Raw genomic sequence first — 18,890 nt, 5'->3', positions numbered from 1 at the left:
GCTCACCCCCAAAAAAGAACCCCAAAAGCACATTTGCCTGACCAGCATAGACAAAATTGAACACAAAATCGCAAGCAAAATCCTTTTCTATACAAAAAGTACGATAATAAGACAACAGTGGTTGCCAGTGCGTACAGCTGTTCAAAATAAAATAATACTTATGTGACTGCTAATGAAACTATCGGAAACTTTCAGTGAAGCTTCTTGTTTTTAGGGATCCCAAATCCGAAAACATGCTACGATGTCTGAAAATGTTGACCTTGTAATAGTTCATAGATTGTTTTATTAAATACCAATGCTTTTATTTCTTGCCATCAATAAGTTTTTAGAACAACCAAGTTTATTTTTAAAATCTGACAAGGTCCACTGTTATTGTTTTGGGGGCTTTTGGTGGGGGGGAACTTCAAAAGGATATGCAGAAAGGAGTGTGTTATACATTCATTACACACACTGGCACACCAAAAAAGGTAGGCTGACCTTTTTGTTAAATATCTCAATTGGAGCACGAGCAGCGGGATGAGGGTTCGTTTGATGCCTAATGTGCTTAATGTTTTATGCAGGGCAGTCTGGGAAAAAATATTATAAAACCAGAGCACAAGTGCCGCAAGCAATACGTTTAATTTATTCATTTGAGGACAGGCCCCCAATGTCTACTTCGCAGCCGTTATACACAAATGCTGCAGAAATGGTGGTAAATAATATTCATTTGTTTTAAAAGTAATGTAAACTATATTTAATTTTGTGTAAAATTAGAGCCCCGTTTTTCTAGACATCACTTTTAGGAATTAAAAAAATGTTCAGAAGCATTGCTAACTTTAAAATTATAGAAAATCAATAAAACTTCAAAAAGAAGAAAATAAATGGTTACAAATTTTTGGTTTTAAGTGTTTTCTTTTTTGATTGCTTACATAATAATTCGCATGTTGGGAGTTTCAGATCCTGAATCGGAAAAATACTCCTTGACTGGTCCGAAAAAGGACAAAATGGCAGCACTGGATATTTTTTTAATATTGGCAGCACTGGATATTTTTCTAGTATTGATACAAGTTTGAATTACCACGATAACTTTAAGCCTGGTTTTTTTGCTGAGCATATCGTGTGTGATATTGCCACCTTTGGTTTCCTTCATTTCGCCTTCATTGCTGATTGCATTACTTATACCTCAATATTTGGTCACGCAACCCTAGGTAATACAATAAAGGGGCGGTGGCATCAGGAGGGGCGTGGCAAGTGTGACATCCCCAAATTACACATTTTTGAATTGAGCAATTTGTAGCTGGTGGTCCGTTTGTTTCGCAATAATGCCAATAATAAGAACGGGCGCGTGCTTGTTTGTTCGCCACTTGATAAATGATATGGCCATCAGGGGTTAAGGGGGCGATAGGGGTGCGGCTGGGCCCCGAAGGTGTTAACTTTCATACCCGCTTGGGCTTTTCCTATTTTTCGGGCTTTCTTTGCTTCATTTCTCCTTGCAGTTGGCTGGGGTTTGCCCCTGATTAAGTTGTGGGGCGTGTTCCCACTGCCAGCAGCTGCTCTTCTTGGGCGTGGATACGCCCCTCGGCCACTTCAGTTATATATAGTTTATACTACAGACCTACTTATATATATAAGTCGCTTGGAGGGGGGACGCGAACTATTGGGAAGACAACCGGCTATATAAATTATGTTATGACAACCGAAGAGATTGCGTTAAGGAAGGACATATTTTAGTCAGAAAATCAGGTTCTGGTGAATTTATTCTGATTGTACTTAAACAAAAGACCCACGTCAGCTTTGTGCCATAGTCTTCCCAAAATGTTCTAAGCCAATAAAATATTACTGAAATCATATATATGTATATATATATATATATATATATAAATATATATGCTTTCTGCCAGGTATAGAAATATATTTAAAAGCTTAAAGGCAAGCAGGTCAAGCAGAAATCGCTTCAGCTGTCTTAAAGCTTTTCTCATTTCCTGGGCAGCATAACGAATTTCTAAAGAGAAGATAAAATAAACATTTTCTTTAATCCGATTGGAGCATATTGCAGTACACAAAAATAAGCTTTATAACTGAAACTACTTACAGACGAAAAGGTCTTAAGCACATCGTTGCTCGTTTTTTTTAGAAATTCTTAAGAACTTGAATAATTCTGTTATTCGATAAAGTCGTCTAAAAAGCTTTTTGGATAATTTTTTCCAGAACGTCTTTTAAAATAGGTGGTGATCACCACATCGCAGCTAAAACTATACTTTTATTTTCGAAAGAACTAATCTGATCGATTTTAAATGTTGGCAGGATATTCTTTTTAAAGGTTTTCGAGAGAATCGATGTTCTTTCTATGCGTCCATTAAAATCAAGTGTATCAGAAACAGGATAAGCAGATTGCACCTAAACTCAATTCCATTTATTCGGCAATTGTGACAAGGACCCCATTAATCGAAAACACTAGTATATATCGACCTAATGTCCTCGGGCGTATCGAACGGAATAAATATGTAAATTCCAGCAACAAGATGCCGGCAGATATCGTTATATCGAGCTCTGGGAGTGAGGTGTATCGAACAAGTGGTGCGTAAAACTGATGACTAGACACGTTGACAATCCAGTTTGCCAACGACGACAAGTTGGGCCATTAAAATGCCCGAGGACTGGGGAATAAAAAAACACAGGCAAATGAAGCCGCTGCCCTTGAATGCTTAATAATATCGGCCTAAACGATGCGAGACGTCTATCTGCGGAACAACTTCTTCAAGCAAAAAGCAAACAGACTGATATATTATTGTAATATATAAAATATCATAAAGATACACTATATTTTCTAAAACCATCGACAGTGTCAATTGTTTTATCAACCCAATTAGCACTCAGTTAGTGATAATAGATACTGTTACTTAAGTATCCAAGAATGCCAACCACTACAAATAGTGTCCGTGACTTCCCGGCATTTGGCAAGCAATCCAAAGATGCAGCTACAGCAAGCGTAGCATACCTTCCAGCGCAGTTCGAAGCTTAATTTTCGGCTTGTATAAGTTGTATCTATTGCTGGTAATCAGGTCTTGCTGCCCCCAAGTGGCTCGCAGCGTGTTGCAAGTTGCTGGGGGCCACTGCAAGTTGTTGGTGGACTTACGCTCATTTAACAGCGCTTCCACTTGGCGATGTGCGTAATTTTTCAGCTAGATTGCCCGGGCTCTTCCACTTTCCACTTTCCGCTGCAATCTGCAATTTTGTTTGGGTTATCCCTGTGTCTCTGTATTTTTATTTTTTTCGGTCTTCCCCAAAGCACTCCCTCGATTGTTTTCCATTCGAGTTCCCCCTCGCCGGGAAATGTTTTATTGTGCTGAACGAGGGTCTGACTTGTATTAGCGTAATTCCCGAGCTCATCTGGCGGCGAACTGTGATTGCTGTCCCTACAGGAAAACCCCCCTGTTGGCAGCAATCTTTTGGAGTTCATTAATTTTTATGCCACAACTTGGCATTCGAGTGGATGAGCTCGGCTTGGAACAGCTCACTCGAATGCAAATCTCAGGTCGCCTTTGTTGCTGCGCTAATAAAAAGCATAATTCCAGGGAATTTTCATATTTATGAGCAATGGCCTTTCCTTTCTACTTTCTACTTTCACTTCCACTGCCACTTACACTTCCACTCGCGCCATACCAAATCCTGCGGCGCGTGTTGCCACTTCAAAATTGTTGCAGTCATATACATAATGCCCGAGGAACGTGAAACTGTTGCAAAGCGCAATAAATTTTAAAAAATATATTATCCCAGCACGAGCACTGACAGCGCGACGACCACGCTGCGTATGAGTGATATTTTGGCGGGGAACGGGAGTTTCGACGATGGTGAAAGTGAAAGTGAAAGAAAGTCGCTCGCAGACGGTCAAACACAAATAAGCTTTTGACAAGCCCCGACGGCTCGGTTTTGATTATAAGCATATATATTTGTGAAAGCTGGCTAAAGGCATCAAAAAGGAAATTTAAAATTCTTTAGGCAAATGCAGAATGTTTAATTTTGTAGCATAAAAATGGGAAAAACTACCTGTATAATTAATACATTTTTAGTTGATCTTTAGTCTGCTTTAACTTAGACAGACATTATGGTCTGAACGTTTCCAGCTTGTGTAAAATGGATTAACACCCCAAGCACGGATGCACTCCAATTACACTTACGACTGCACGATTCGGTTAGCTTCTTCTCGGGGTGACAACTGAGACAAGTGAATCTGGTAGTTTTTGCTACCTGTCACAGGTAACTGCGGGACAAGACAAAACAAACGTCGCTCAATTACGGAGCGGCAACAATAACACAGGTGACAGGCGGCAGGGATGCCGGAATTCCAAATGCTGGGGATCTTGGCCAAATTGAAGCTGGCAGAACCTCAACAAGGCCAAATCACAGCCGAGCCTGCGAGCCATGTACAATCGCACATATACCCACATCGCATATGCTATGGGGATGTGGATTGTCCTCGACAATGGCTGGTTATATTTATCAGCCGTTTTCTTCGCTTTCATTTCGCCGGTTTGCCGAGCTCATATGCAAATTCATTTTTGCCTCTCGTAAAAGCCCCTCATAAACTGTTTATAATGCCTGCATATGCCAATGAAGAGGTCGTAACATCAACCAGTGGCCAAAACAGCTGGGGAAACAAGAGGAAAGCTGGGAGGCCGAGAAAGACAGCCCTCGCTATCAATTGGACTTCTTTGTTTATAATCGCTTCATTGGCTACAGCAAAGGTTTCCTTAACTGTACATTTCTTACTTGGTAAATATATAAAAAATAAGTAGTTACGTAATAGGGTTGAACATTTTGATTTCTGAAATGAAGCCTAAATGACTGTCTATAACTATTTTCTGAGCGGCACCAAATAATTGTGGCAAGTGCCTATGTACATACACTTTTTGTGGCAACTAATTGGCGCACATAATTGTCGGAGGGCGTGTCACTCAATTTCCCTGTTCTTGTGGCTTTTTCCTTGGTCTTCTTTTCGCCGAGAAAACCTCAAACAAATAACGAAGCCCCCGCTCATAAAACTTTCCACTTTCCCCGCTCCTGCCCAGCATTTTCCCACCGCTTTTCGTGCACTAAAATAAGTACATTGTCCGAGTGGCTGCGGTTGCTGGATTCTTGTACTCTTGTTTACTTAAGTTACATTTTGTGCACAGTTTATGTTCGACCGGACCTAAGTTGTTCCGCAAATATAAATTCGTTTATTTCTTAAGGGTGCGTTTATTGGTTAGGATCTATATGTGTCACTGCTGCTGTATCCTACTTTTACCAGACATACAGACACGCATCGGAGCTTTTTTAGGAACATCAAACTTAAAACGGAAATGGTCTTGTATTGCAACAATGTTTAAGTAGTTGCATTCAGTCGATACTTCAATTGCACAGTAATACAAAATCTGTATTTCATTGCACAAAATATGTTTAATATACAAAAGAGAGAATAATTAAAATCTATAAATAATATGAATATTCGGAGGCGAGCTTATACTTTTATGAGAGCCTTGAAATTCCCAGATAACCAGATAAAATCCAGCCACCTGATATGGAAAACTTTGCCCATCGTTTGGCAGCTGCATCATTATCTCCGTGGGAAGCGGATAGTCCCATCATCTTCATAACTGGCGCCGTCGTCATCATGAAGTAGTACAGCAACTAAGTCTTAATCAAGCCCAAAGTTTTCCATTGGTACTTTAAGCGCTGGCTGCTAAGATGGAGGAGAGACCTGCCAAAAGTTTGTATGCTTTACTGCATTTTAGTTGCAGCTGTTGTTGTTGTGGATCCAGGACCAGGTTTTATGGCCAAATTAATAAGTTTGATAAAAGGCAGGCGGTCTCTTTGTGCAGCAACTTTTTGAGGCACCGAACTAAACCTAAGTGATCTCGAGTCAAGACATTAATGTCGAGGCACTTGCGGACCAGCGGAGGAAAATCAATGTCGTAACGCCCCCACATGGCCACGCCCACTGCGGCGAGAAAGGAAGGTGCTCTCATTTGGCCGACCTCCATTTTGCCACCTTCTTCCCTTTTTTCCCCGCTAGGTGACAGTTTTTAATGAGCACTCATTACGATTCGCAGCCAAAAATGAGTATCGCTCTGGGGATATCAGACAATGAGGATGCTATTTGGACAGATAGAGTTTTCTTGCATTTTGTACCATTTTATATCCATAAAGAACCTATGAATGTATTTTTTATTTACCTCGGATAAAGTTATTATACACATTATCAATAGTTTAGTCGCTTTTGTGCACTAAATTCAAACATTTTTGTGGCAACAATATTTTACTTGATCTTAAATATTTTATTTGACACCATGGATAATGCAAATTCTTGCAACTACCCCAGAGGGTAACCCAAAGTCCGGACACATGTCGAAAAGTCAAGACAAAGCAGCAAGCCCAACCCGAATGTTGCATGTGCGCCAGAAGAAATCTGAACGACAGCAGTTTGTAGCTGTGGGTTTTTGTGCCCCAGTCAGCAATCTCTACTGGATATTGTTTATCTTAACGGCTCAGTGTTTCTTTTTCGGGCGAGTGTTTAGAGGCTAAATTTGTGTGCCAACATCGCACATATGTGGTATTAAATGTACTATGCTGATGCGCTAATCGGCTTTGGCTGCAAGCTCTGGACTAATCCCTGGGCAATTTCAATTAATGTCTGCCAACTAGGATTCAACTGATAAACCTTCTGGAAAACAATGAAGTTTATGGGTAAACACCCGTCCCCAGAACCAGTCCGAACGCATAAATCAAACGTAACATCAATAAATCAGAAACTGTTGACATGCCATCAAAACATGGTCAACTGAAGGACCTCAACTGAATTCATATCCAATCTTGTAATTTAGTTGGCACAGAGGGGTTAAGGAGGGCAAGAATAGAGCGTAAGCAATGGCAATTAATACACATTTTACATTGACAGCAATTTATTGGCAAAACAACAAATCGCAACTACGATTAATTGTAAAACACACTTTACCTACACATGCTGCCCATCTGTGCCCTTTTTTGCTTTTACATAAACGTTTACTAACATTACAAGCTCAAAACATCATAATCAAGGTATAGGGTGACAAGGACCCTGAAAATATAAATAAAGCAGAAAAAAGTTGAAAAGAAGGCAAAATAAGAAGGAAAAGACCTAAAAGGGACTGTTTAAAATGCCTTTGAAAGTTAGAAGTTCTTTTTACCCTACATCATTATGCATGTACATTTTTTATATTTACATAGAAAAGTAAATCAGAAGATTTTGCCAATTAAAATGGACTTATACCTAAATAAGACGTTTTTGTAGCTTTATAAAGTTGCCAATAATACTTTATAGAAATAAATATAAATGTATTAAAAGCATGGGAAAGATTAGAAAGATTCTTTACGACTTTTAAACTAAGCAATTATTATACACCACTTTTGCATTAAATAGCCAGACAAGACAGTGCAAACAGAAAGACAACTTTGAGGTAGCTAACGATAAACTCACCGATAAAGTAGAATGCCATTTGTGATTGGGAAAATTATGGTAAATGCGTTATGTGGAAAATGGAATCAGAGGCCGAACACTTAATTATGTTTGTGTGCGTGCCAACTGTGCGTTGGCGTTTCTCCGCCTGACTTTATGCCTTTTTCCAGGCTGATTGCATAATCAGTAGTTTGATTAAATAAATGATTAAGTAAAGTTGATTGATATGGTAGCCAAAAAACTTGTTTCTAAATAAACAAAACTAAGAAAAAACCCACTCTTGATAATATAATTAATTTATTTTTTTGCCTCTGGCTTTGCACATTGATTAATTTGATTCATTTGTTCGTCATAGGCACAGTGCGTTTATAGTTAATCATCCGTCAATAATCAAATACATCTGAAGTGAAAATACGTGCGATTCGCCGACGAAACTCTTTCTGATGATGTGCTTATTAGATGGCCTCAAACAATATGATCAATCGTCGAATAATTCGAAGTGTGTAAAAATTGGAATGTTAAATATTAACGAATTCAACTACAAGCTCGTAGAGGTATTCTACTTAAAAATCGGGATCCAATAACTCAAGTTATGGAATCTAGAAGTGAAGTTTTGGTCACCCTTCTGGAACCCAATGGAACTACGAAAAAATCCAACATGAAAATGGGTTAAAATTTTGACCATCGCTCAAAAGATAAATTTTTTATTTAGACTTATAGACAATTTAGCCACAAACTCATAGAGGTATCCCACTAAAAGATCGGGATCCTATAAGTCAAGTTACGGAATTTAGAAGTTCAGTTTTTGGTTCCCATGATGGACCCCATTGGAATTACGGAAAAATCCAACATGAAATGGGAAAAATTTAGACCATCGCTTAACAGAAAAATTTTGATTTGGATTAATGAAGAATTCAGCCACAAACTCATAGAGGTATCCCACTTAATGATCGGGATACAATTACTCAAGTTATGGAATCTAGAAGTGCAGTTTCGGGTCACCATTCTAGAGCCCATTGGAATTACGGAAAAATCCAACATGAAAATGGGCTAAAATTTAGACTATCGCTTAAGAAAAAAATTTTAATTTAGATTTATAGACAATTCAGTCACAAACTCATAGAGATATCCCACTTAAAGATCGGGATCATATTACTCAAGTTATGGAATCTAGAAGTGCAATTTCGGGTCACCACTCTAGAGCCCATTGGAATTACGGGAAAATCCAACATGAAAATCGACTAAAATTTAGACCATCGCTTAAAAGAAAAAATTTAATTTGGATTAATAAAGAATTCAGCCACTAACTCATAGAGGTATCCCACTTAAAGATCGGGATCCAATTACTCAAGTTATGGAATCTAGAAGTCCAGTTTTGGGTCACCTTTCGGGAACCCACTGGAATTACGGAAAAATCCAACATGAAAATGGGCTAAAATTTAGACTATCGCTTAAGAAAAAAATTTGAATTTAGATTTATAGACAATTCAGTCACAAACTCATAGAGATATCCCACTTAAAGATCGGGATCATATTACTCAAGTTATGGAATCTAGAAGTGCAATTTCGGGTCACCACTCTAGAGCCCATTGGAATTACGGGAAAATCCAACATGAAAATCGACTAAAATTTAGACGATCGCTTAAAAGAAAAAATTTAATTTGGATTAATAAAGAATTCAGCCACTAACTCATAGAGGTATCCCACTTAAAGATCGGGATCCAATTACTCAAGTTATGGAATCCAGTTTTGGGTCACCTTTCGGGAACCCACTGGAATTACGGAAAAATCCAACATGAAAATGGGCTAACATTTTGAACATCGTTTAAACGAAAATTTAGAATTTAGATTTATAGAGAATTCAGCCACAAACTCATAGTGGTATCCCATTTTAAAATCGCTATCCAATTACTGAAGTTATGGAATCTAGAAGTGTGGTTTTTGATCAATCAAACATTTAAACGGGTTAACATATTTACCCTCGCCTCCTTAGTTATCTAAAATTTGTTAAAATCCTTAATGCTATCAGTAAAATTGCATATTAAATTAAATTCCTTTAAAAGAAGCCTGTCTCTTAGGATTGTTTATAGTTCTTACACTCTTCCTCTACCAGCTGGAAAAACCGCACTCCCTCCCTCAAGGAGTATACCAAGGGTCTTAGTGCCAATCTAAATCCCAACCTCAACGAAAATGGCGGAAAAGGAAAAGCGAACCTGTTGCTAGCTCCTCTAGAGGATCCAAACCGAAACCACACGGTTTCGTTCCCGCTGCTTTCCACTTTCCGCTTTTCAAGCATTGTTTGGCCGCTCCTCATCAAAAGGAAAACCCAGCGAATCCCCTTTCCCATTTCCCACTCGCATTTTTTCACTTGGCTGATGTTTTCTTTTCATTGGCAATTGTTGAGCCGTGTAATAATTGCTACTCTGCTTACCCTCGAGGATGTATGAAAACTTATATGAAAACTCGAACGTGCCCACAAAAAACACATTTCCTAATTGAAATAAAATATTTCCTTGTAAGAAATAAGAAACAAAAAAATGTTTTTGAAGAGTGCACAAGATTAAATCTTGTCAAAACACCTTTTAAATCTATTCCTAGTGAAACAAAACAAAAATCCAGTGTTTCTGTAGGCTTTTTTGAAGGAACTTACAGCGGTGTATAAATGCTTATTAGTTTGTCTCATTGGCAGTAAATTTCAAGGTACATATTGGGGACAAAATTCCCTTCCTGGCGGTCCTAGAACTCATGTCCTTGCCTAGGACTATTTTGTTGCCACACAAGCACTTTGATGTCAATGAACCTGGGGCTCCGGATTCTTCCTATGACAGCATCGCTGTTGTTTACAAAGGAAACCCGAAAACGCTCCTGCACGCGCTGCTCGGCTTTCGAGGACTCTGCTTTTTGGCGACACTAAATCTGAATTCAATATGTTGTCGGTATAACATATTTCATCTTTGGTCAGCCTCGTTTGCATAGTCGCTGTGTGTAAGTGTGGGCAAACAACGTGTTGTGCCAATATTGACTAGGCCCCCAGGCTCTTCTCTCTATATGTATACACATATTCACTGAGAAAAACAAAAAACCAAAATAAAATGCGGAAAGCACAAACAAATGGCCAAGTGAAAAAACAGCCAGATAAATTATTGAAATATTGCCTTTCGGTGGCATGTTTGTAAAGAAATTAAATTAGGGCGATTATATTACCAAGGCCATTTCTGGGGTCTTATGTTTTACCGGGGGGCCCACATTGATTGGTAATGAGATCACAAAGATGACTTTGATTGAATTGGGTTTGTCTTTGAGTTTTGTTTTCCTAGCATGATTAAAGTGGATTTATAACTTACTCCTATTTCAATTATTTCGTGGCTTGCATGTTTAACCAAAGGAATATACCTACTAATCTATTCTAGTCTCCAGCCTACTAGTGGTAATTAATCAGTTTTTATAGATGCTCAAAACCCTTTATAAAATACCCTGAAATGCTCTTTTGGCAAGTACATTAAAGCTAATAGTAGAAACCGCCTAAATAAGTCTTTCGGGAATTTCCTTTCTAAAGGCCCAAGTACCAACATCCAACTGTAAGCACCCACAATTGCACTTTAAGCATTTAGTATGGAAGGCCGGGCAGAGAAATCCCCGAAAACGAAGGCAAAACAAAGAAAAACTTTGGCTGTAAAGCATTTAAAAAATTAATTGTGACCTTTTCTTGCCGGGCACTGCGATGCCCGATAATCCTTTCACCGGCATTCATAAACAACCGGGGCAAGGAGTCATTAAAATCATGATTAGCAGGAGCCACAGGTGCCGTTAAGTGGAGCCCAAGTGGAATGAAGCGGTGGGTGGGTCAGCGGGTCACAGGGAGCTCTGTTTGTCTGCCGCTCGACTGGGTGCAAATTTAGCCGGCATTAAAAGTGGCCAACTGACCGACCGCAAAACCGAACAGAGGGATCTTAATGTTTTTCTTTCAATAATTCGGCCCAAAAAAGGGCGAATTCCCCGAGTTCAATGAGGTGGGTGGCGGTGCAAGGTCGCAAGATGGTGCCCGGCGGCCAAAGGGTTTCGGCCATCCGAATCGGCCCTTCGACATTTGCCCTTGCCCGTGCTGCATTTTCCCGGGGCTTTCCTTCTTTTTTCTGGCGTGGCCCCTTTTTATTTTGTTTCCCAACCGCACTTTCTGCCTTTGTTTTGGGTTCAGGTCAAAACTCAAAAGGATTTCCATGTTTTCGCCGTTTATTCGGATTTGCCTTACACGCCATGCCAATATGACGGTGGGTCTGACCGCTGCTGATAAGCCCGCTTTTTGCCTTTGCACTTTGGTGCATCATCGACGGGAATCGATTTTATGTCGGCCTAATATTGTGGAAAAGTGCTACATTACAATTAACCCTGATAAAAGCTCAAATACGCGTTTAAAATATACAATTTAAGAAAACTAACCAATTCATTAAATGATTGTGGATCAGTAGAATAAGGATTCGATGAATGTTCCAATGAATCCCTATAACATGTATAAATTCTGTACAAATTGCAAGTACAATGAAAAGCACATCTTACTTATTTCTTAATCTCTTTATTTGTGACTATTGAGCACTTCATAGATCAAATCCCAAGTACCAAATTGATATGATTTTCGAAAGTTTTTCTCATAATCCCTTACTCTTAATTAATTTACACATCAATGAGTGCAAATGTGAATTGGAAGTTGCAATTGGAAGTGGTCCAAATTAATTTATTGTCAGTAATTTTCCGATTTTCACGACCCCTGATTTTCACATCTTAGGTGGCCATTCTCCCCGACTCAGCCGAGTGCATTAAATACTTATAATTATAATAGTTTTCTGACTCAAGTAATGGCCAATTGTAGTTGGCCTGGCTATTATGGACCAATGAATCCATGCCACCAGAAAGCGGAAACGGAGAAAATGAAAACCGTCCTAGGAAAATGTTGAGTCGAAACGAAAGAAGGTCCTGGCTGGCATCCTGTCACTCTTTCGACAATAACCAGCACAACAAAGAAACTGCCCATCAGCTACAAGAACGTTGGACACATTTACACAAGCTAACTTTTAGTTCTGGATAAATAAATGTTCTTTCTAAGCATTAAAATATTTTTTAAAATTTTCACTTTTGTTTTGTACATTTTTTTTCTTATCTTCCTTTTTACAAAAGTTTTACATGCCTGAGGTCTAAGGTCATTGTCTATCGTCGAAACTAACTTCATTTTCCCCACTGTTATCAATTTTGTCGGCTGCGACTCGAACTTAAAGTAAAGTCGGGGCAAAGTGCAAGTTACTGCCTGACAAGTTTCCAACTGGAAGTGTGTTTTTCATATCAATTTTTGCTCTTCACTTTTTGTTTCCTCATTTTATTCAACTTTAAGCTGTTTGGCCAGCGCTGACTGCGAAAACTTTGCGCCGGATAAGATCCACAGAACTATGCGGGCCAAGAAGTCGGACAAAACGGTTTAAAAATTCAATATTTCAACTTTCGAGAGCGGGGAATCTCAAGAACACGGAGCAGGCGAAGTAAAGTATTTGAGGGGAGTTGAATTCAATTTGTAAGGGCTCTGGACAAAAGTCTTAGGGAACCCATTGGTCCAATATATTTTATCACAATCTACAGCATTTATTCCCTGTGATTTGCAGGGCCGCTCCTTACAAATGGCCACAATATCGGGGCTAGGAAAACATTTTCTTTGATTTCGGCGAGGAATTCAGTGGCTTGTTTATGCCTTGTTTAGGGCCAGCGATAAATATTTGCCATTGTTCGGCTGTCAGTTTGGGTTTCCCATGCTCGTTTCGCAAAGAACAAAATAGGCCAAGAAAGCGATATTTACCTGATAAATTCCTGGCATTCGGAAACTTTTCTATTTATTTTAGCTTTCGTTTTTATGGTCACAGAGCACAGAAAAAAAATGTGTAAAAAACTGTATACATGAACTTTCGTATATTGTTTTAAGGTTTTTGTATTTGTTGAAAAGCCAAAAGCATTTGTTGTGTTATTTGGTGATTTTCGAAAACGTTTTTCAGTTAGCCGGGATTCAGTTTACAGATGTGTGTGGTCGTCTCCAGATTTCCTCTCAGGGCTGTGTGTTCGCCTTAAAAAACCCGCAACGACTGAATCAAAACAAACAAATTTCTTTAGTTTTATTCGAAAAAGTGGTAGCGGATATTTCGGCAGCGGCTTCCCGTTCGTCGGCGCTCGGAAAAGCCTCGGAAAAACATCAATGGAGTGTTCCCAGCTGTTGGATATCCGTTTTTTATCCGTCCGCCCTGAGTTTCCACGTTATCCGCGCGTCTGCGCTTTTCCCTTGCTCGGCACTTTTTTTTGTTTACATTGCCCCTGCTTGACTCCGCTTGTTTGCCTCGCTTTCCCTGTTTTCCCAGCCGCTATTGCCGCCCGGCATTGTTGCTTTCCCTAAGCGTTTTTTAATCTCTTAGCGCCGCGCTTTGTTTCTGAGTTTTCGAATCGAAGCGCTGCTCTCAGCTGTTTGCCATCGACCAGAAGGTCTCAAGGTGTTTGACACTTGGCTCTGGGGCCCCAACCATCCCCATTTCCATCCCCATCCCCTCGAGAACCCGAGAACATCTAGCTTTAACCACACCTCGGCAGAACGTGTTCACACTTCCACATGTCCTGCAGACGAGCGGAAAATGGGAAATCCCCCCAGAAGGATTAACATTAGCTTTTCCGTTTACATTGCTTGGATTTTTAATGATACAATAGCTGTTTACAGCCAAATTTACTCGCTCGGTTTTATGACAATCTTTTTCAGAGCTATGCGGTTGCTTTTTCATGCCCTTGATTTTTGGGTCATTGGCCTGCCGGCAAAAAATGCGCAAAATGGGAAAAGTCATCCACTTTTATGTGGCGCGGAGCCCGTGGAAATGCAATTTCCTTATCAGTTTCATTTGGGCCCTTTGTCGGAGGTTCAGGTTCCTTTTAATTCCATTGCATGTGACTGACTGGTTTATTTAGGTCGATTTCAATCGAAGGCTGATTCGATTTGGCAGTGATTGATGCTTTGTTGCTCTGGATCTCTGCAGGATTTGTGGCCTTCTGCGGTCCAGGTGAACAATTAGAAGTTCAACGACTCAACTCCCGGGGGATTGCACTTCAGGCCCTTTGTCGGCTCAAACAAAGGGGAAATTGACTTCCTTGTCATATTTCCGACTTGCGACTAAATCGCTATCTGTAGCGTTGCTTTGGTTTCCATCCCAAGCTCTCGAGTCGCTCGGGCACTCGATTAGATCCCAGTTTATGAGTGGCCTTCCGGAATCAATAAGCCAATTCACTTAGCTCAAGGCACCGACCAAGTGGACGGCTTCTGCACGGTGAAAAAATGCGATAGAAGATCTGTGATGATAATCTGTATTTTTGCAATGCTCGAGTTAAATACTGAGATAAAGGGAATATATTTATTAGTTTACTATAACTTTTGTTTTAATTCGAAATGAGTTAAGCGTAATCCTAGTCACCGTTCTTACTGCTAAACCTAAAAAATAAGCCTGTCATAGCAAGTGCTTTCTCCACCATTTTCTCTCAGTGTTGCGCCAGGCAAACATATTGACTTGGAGACTCTCGAAATTCCCCACTTCACCGATGTTTCTTTTTAATAGGCAAAAATTTCCACAAACCATTTCTTCTTCTCCACTTTATTTCGGTGCTCCTGAGTACAAGTCCCCAACAACTTATGTCGTCGACAAAGTTGAAGATTGAGGCTTTTTCCCCTATAATATATTTAAACAATATTGATTTGTATAATAAATGCTTAAATTAATTTTAGCCAAATCAGAACCGTAGTGTTTTTTGTGCGAGAGTTTTAAGCGGACATTCGCCACAAAAACAGCATGCAACTTAAAATTCTCGGCACGTCCCACTGTCAAATTTCCGTCCTTTTGATTTCGCCTGGGGACTCTCTCATACGCTTTGAAATGCTAAGTTTTCAGTTGCATTTCCAATTTCCATTGCAGTTGCAGTTGCCGCCTGGTGCCACTATAATTGCATTTTTGCACTGCTGCCTGGGGCATCAGTATTACGGTCAGGAAGGATTCCCAGGACACTAGCCAGTACCCAGCCACAAAAAACATGTGGGAGCTGAGTTGGTACAAATGACGACGAGGAAGTGCCAAAGAAAACCCAACAAAATAAAGTGAAATGCTTAAAGAGATCGCACGACAAGTTATAATAATTCATCGGAAACATAAAATAAAATGCAACATATCAAGAATAAGCTGGTAAGTCAGTATTTCACAGGGTATTTACAAATTCATCTTTTCCTACTGACAGCTTATTTAATTACAAATAACTTTGAAAACCCTCCCTTTAGGCACCCAAATTCTATCCTTTAATTTTAATTTAATTTACAATGTTTTATGAACTTTTACCCACCGAACCGAAGCTCACATACCCAATATAGTTAATAATTAAGCCCATCATACTCGTATCCTGGCAACTACAGGGCATTGCAGTTGTGCAGTTGCAGTTGTGATTGATATGCCTTTGGGGCTTCACTGGCGATTCTCCAAGAATCCTGACAGTCGTAAGAGCCCCGAGGGACCGAAAGTACGTTTCAATTCTGGCAAAGGTGTCGGTTAATTCGATTGGAAACTGTACGTACACTCGAACCGACGTGTGTCCCATCAAGAAGCCGTATTTCACGTTGTTGTAAATCCGGCGTCCTTGAAAAACCCGGGTAGAACACCTTAATACCACCTCAATGAGACTCGGTGTTTGCATGGGTTATTTAAGAAATATACTTACCCGATACCGGTTTACCGATATTACAATGTAAAACGCCTCACAATAAGCCTTTCACAAGTATCATATGCTTCTGTTTATTTATTTATATTTTATTTTATTGCGTAATCGGAATAAATAATTTTACAGCTCTTAACATTTTGAATGGATTTGCAAAGGATCAACGAATCAATATCCCCAACAGCATTAATATTTATATATTCTACTTGGTGAAAATTAAAGATGGCTTTTTATTTAAAAACATTTGAATGTATATTTTTATGACATATTTACAACCAGAAACCTGATTTAAATAACTTATAATGAATATATATGTACACATCTTGCATCTTGTTTGTTGCATAATAGTTGTCAATAATTAAACTTGGCATATATCAAGTTAAGCGTTGTATGTTTTATTTTACAACCGCCATACTAACTAGCAATATGCTAAATTCAATAACTTACAATTATATACAGCATACAAAGTGAAAAAATCTACATAAAACATTTCGAATGTTTGATAAAGTTAGTAAGTGTAAAACAAATGAATCTCACAACAGGCCATAAATAAGGAATATTATAATGTGTTGAATTTTAAAAGGGCTTCAACCCTCAAGGTATCCCAGCTCTTCCTTCTTAGTTATAAATTCTCCTCAATTCATCTCTCACACCTCGATTTGAACTCGATTGATGGTGGTTAGGGGCGAAAGTGACAAAATATCTGCACACAATGCGTGTATTTGTCGTATTGGTATTTCTTTGACAACCAACAAACAAGCCCCCTCCCACCCATTTTTCTCTCTGTGCACCTGTACCCACACGCGTGTGTGTGCCCACTCACACACGCAAACGCCCTGGGGGCATTTATAAGGACTTTGCGATTGTGTGTGCGCTACAAATTGAATTCAACATATTTGCTTTAAGTGCTTTTTCACCCCGTTTCGATGTGAACTTTCTGTTCGGAGCTCTGCTCTTTAAGGCCCCGCAATGATTAAGTAAAACATGTTTATTTCCATAGATCTGAAAACTAATCTAAAATACCAAGTGTATTTAATGTTAATGTATTACCCATGTAGTGACCAGAGTTTGATCACCCAATTCGCAGTGGGCGTGACTGTTCGTGTGGGACAGATTATCGCTTAAATCATGATTACCAGCAGTGGCAGTAATTAGGGACGCTAAACGCTGGGAGTGGGTGTGTCATAAATACTCTCAAGATTGAAGTATATCAGCTTCCAGCCACAAGCGATTTCCTCGCCAAGTGGGGAAATGGGGGAAATGGGGTGGGAAAGTGAACGAGGGTAGCAATTTGCTATTAGTTACCTCGGTTATTGTTATGCGTGTGTGCTGTGTGGGTGTCGGAGGATGTGGGGAAGTGGGGATGTGAAGATGTGCGGATGGGAGTGTGGTCTGTTTATGCATTTGCTTATGCTGTGTGCGTGCCAATATCCCACCGAGGACCAGAGGCACAACTCCACATGGGACCAACTTCCCGGCACACTTACAAATTATATAGATGGCATGAGAATTTGTCTGGCGAGGAGGAGTGGCCATTCGCTTCCGCCCTCACGTAATTTCCCCCGCTGCGTAGAACTCTGTACTGCAGGGGAAATGCAACTGTTTGGTCTCGAAAAATATCACAGCATATAGAATTCGATTCGATTCATAAACCGATAGAAAGATATCGCCCAGACTATGAGGTGCTCATGCCAAGGCATCAAGTATCAAGCATCCATTCAATTCAGAAGAAATATTAATATAATAAAAGAAATCAAAAATGTGCAAAGCAAAGTGCAAAAGAACTGCTCCCTTGTAAATATTTTCATTGCTCATAAACTTGCGATCGGAAATGGAAAGTAAACCACTACCGCGGGCGAGTTTTGCTCGCACAACTTGCATAATTATTCATAATTCAGCAGAAATCACAAACAGTTTCCCCGTTCCAATGGAATTACAAAGGGGATTATGCCGGACTTCGCTGTCCCGGCGAATAAATTAGATGAGCGGAACTTTCCGGGCGGACGGGTTGGCCATGCCAGTGGCCAATGGCCATAAAACTAAAGCAAATTAATGCGAGCTGCTGCTTTACAGGGAACCAGGGCCAGCAGATAATTCAATAGAGCGCCCGCACACACATATATTTAATGTGGCTTTCGTGGGGTCGGCGCATAACGCATACGCCGCGTGTGCAGCGGCTCCTGTGGCGGCCAACTATCGCAGCCCACGCACTGCGCCCCCGCCAAAGGGCAATTTCATTTGGGTTTTTCCCCCTCTTTTTGCTGGGCACCCCGCAATTTTCCATCACCCTGCAGTCGCCATAAGCAGCGGTTTTTCCGTTGCGCATGGCAACTTGCAGCAAAAAAGCGGCTGACAGACTGACTGACAGATTTCCCGGCGGAGGTGGGAGTCCAGGCCGACCACCTGCCACGAGCACTCTTTTTATAGACACAATACCCTGGAAAAGGAAGTGCTGATGCGTTTGACTCTCCTTTTTTCTGGGGAATCTTGGAATTTTCATAACCTTTTTCATAAAATTCCGTTTTTCATCTTCATCTCGTAGGTTTCCTAAGATGCCAAATGTTCCTCCTCAGCTTAAAACCCACTTTTAGCTTGCTATAAAGTGGATTAAAGGGACCTAAGCAACGTATCTACTTATACTCCGTTCTGTTTTTGTAACCTTGACTTGTTAAATTCA

The 18,890-nt window shown here is 40.0% G+C and overlaps 1 protein-coding gene across 1 annotated transcript in view; it reads right to left on the bottom strand.

Annotated features, from left to right (window-relative positions):
- The window catches only part of LOC119556947 (sex peptide receptor), a 42,532-nt gene extending 28,983 nt beyond the window's left edge, over window positions 1-13,549 (bottom strand). Inside the window, exon 1 of the mRNA XM_037869443.1 lies at window positions 13,290-13,549. The gene's annotated coding sequence lies outside the window, so the exon portion shown is untranslated. The remainder of the gene's footprint in view (window positions 1-13,289) is intronic.
- Window positions 13,550-18,890: the final 5,341 nt, after the last annotated feature.

Source organism: Drosophila subpulchrella, chromosome X (assembly GCF_014743375.2).
Source record: "Drosophila subpulchrella strain 33 F10 #4 breed RU33 chromosome X, RU_Dsub_v1.1 Primary Assembly, whole genome shotgun sequence".
Classification (NCBI taxonomy): domain Eukaryota; kingdom Metazoa; phylum Arthropoda; class Insecta; order Diptera; family Drosophilidae; genus Drosophila; species Drosophila subpulchrella.
This window is presented reverse-complemented; position numbering and strand designations above follow the sequence as displayed.